This window comes from Mycetomoellerius zeteki, unplaced genomic scaffold, assembly GCF_001594055.1.
Source record: "Mycetomoellerius zeteki isolate Tzet28-1 unplaced genomic scaffold, Tzet1.0 scaffold453, whole genome shotgun sequence".
Taxonomy (NCBI): Eukaryota; Metazoa; Arthropoda; class Insecta; order Hymenoptera; family Formicidae; genus Mycetomoellerius; species Mycetomoellerius zeteki.
This window is the reverse complement of record NW_017257450.1, coordinates 59,379-61,878: the sequence shown is the minus strand read 5'-3', so window position 1 is coordinate 61,878 and position 2,500 is coordinate 59,379.

The following is a 2,500-nucleotide window of genomic DNA, read 5'->3' as shown; positions in this document are numbered from 1 at the left end:
AGTATGCATATATTTAAACATACATATGTATATTTATACATAATTAAATAAATCATAATATATGTAAATTCCATAAATTCAATTTTGATGCTATAAATACGGGGAAATGGAAATGAATGTATTTAAGGGGATCCTAAAATCGTCTGTATTACCGATTAAATCGTAATGTATGTATAACAAATACTTTTTTCTCTTTCACAGATTCTCTCTCTCTCTCTCTCTCTCTCTCTCTTTCTCTCTTGAAAAGCCTTTTCCAGGATTAAAGTATGCACATTAATACGTGTTTGTGAAGTGGAATTTATGCCGAGAACGACAAAAAATTTCGAAATTGAAATCTTAAGAAAAATTTTTTATCGTTCTCGACATAAACTCCACCTCACGAACACGGATTAATGTGTATACTTTAATCCTGGAAAAGAATTTTCAAAATCTGTGACAGAAAAAAAAGTATTTGTTATACAAAAATTACGATTTAGTCGGTAATACAGACGGCTTTAGGATTCCCTTAAGGCTCCTGAGTAGTCACCATATTGAATCGTGACGTCAGAAGCAAGAAATGACATGTTAATTTTTATTACATTTATAAATAAAGACAATTTGGATAAAACAAAATGATGAGATTACTTTAAAACATTTGTAAAAAACCAACGAAGACTATGCTTATCCCCCCTGACAGTAAATAATTGTAAAAAGTGATAAAAGGCACGTGTAAGTAAAAATAAACTACGCGTGCGCATTAGATAAAAGCACTTCATGCACCTTTTATCACTTTTTACGATTATTTATTGACTGTCAGGGGGGATAAGCATAGTTTTCATCAATTTTTACAAATGTTAACAAATTGTCTTTATTTATAAATGGCATGCAATAAAAATTAACGTGTCATTTCTCGCTTCTGACGTAACGATTCAATATTGCTGTGGTGACTACTCAGGAGTCTTAAATAATACGCAATGTCATAGTGATGTTAAATTGATATAAAATTCAGTGTAATTCGTCAAATATTATTTTCTAATTAAGATGATATTATATTCATTTTATCATAATAATTGAGTATTACTTGAATAATCGGGGCAATTGCGACATAATTGTGTTTATAAATATAAAGATTTTCGACAAAATACTAAAGGAATAGTAATGAAACATTATAGAAATTACAAAGTTGTTGAAACACAATGATCGCTTGTTCGGCAATTATTATAAAATTATCATTATAAAATTATAAAAATTTCAATGATTGATTTTATTTTTAGAAAATATTCTAGGAATAACATATATACATAGGTCGTCTGAAAAGTTTTGAGCCTCAACATGAAGATGTCATTATTCGTCAAAACAATTTTGGTACTATAATCGTACATACTTTGAAAGATACCTGTGAAAATTGTAGCTATTTCCGGCATTAAGTTGTTGTTTGATAGTCATTTGTGCCAGTCAATGTCAATGTTTTTGTAAAAATGGAAAAAATCGAATATCAGCAGTCGCCATGATAAACATTTATGAATTGCGGTTCGAATTAATTGACCATTCACTATATTCACCAGATCTGGCCCCAGCGACTTTTTTCTGTTTCCTAGGCTCAAAGTTTGGCTCGGAGGACAGAAATTTTCATCGAACGAGGTCATCGCATCCGTAGACGCCTATTTTGCAAAGCAAGACGCTCAGTATTATTTGAATGGATTAAAGGGGTGGGAGCATTGCTGGAAAAAATGTATCGACTTAAAAGGAGACTATGTGGAAAAATAAAATTGAATTTGACCGAAAAATTACTTGTTTCTATGTTAGGCTCAAAACTTTTCAGACGACCCTCGTATATATATAATATATATATATATTGTACTTGTAATTACTCCGATTATCTCATAGCAATTTTTGTTCTATAGCACTTTTTATTTATTGTCTTAAATAAAAGTATTAAAGCTATTTTTGCGTATCGAAAGGATTGAAATCTAATCGAGATCATATGTCGATTCGATTCTTACAAAGTAAACTCCCGCGCAGCGACTGATTAGTTGCGTTTGAGCGCGACAAAACGAATTTCGCGACTGCAGACAAAAATTGTGTTTTACGCTACTGTTGATGTATTTTTGCGTTAGCGCACGAACCATCGATTGTTGACGTATTTTTCTGTTCCCTTTATATTTACAGTATACATATATACAGGATGTCTCTGAACACCCGCAATCGGAACACACTACAAGATTAAGCGTTTTATTTCGAATCTATTAAGCCTAATATACAGGGTGTTTCCAAATTAAATGGCAAAACTTCGGGAGCGTGTAGAGGAGTAAAAAACTAAGAAAAAAAGTCCTATAGACATATGCTCCTTTTTGCTTTGTTTCGCAGGAAATCACGAAAAAAGAAAAAAATATATTTAATTTATTATTTTAATTATTTTATTTATAAACTTTTTAATGAAGATTTTGTTCGAAATGTGCACCTCTTGCAGCAATACAAGCATTGCATCTGTCAAACACGGCTCTTGTAGCAGCCAGGCACT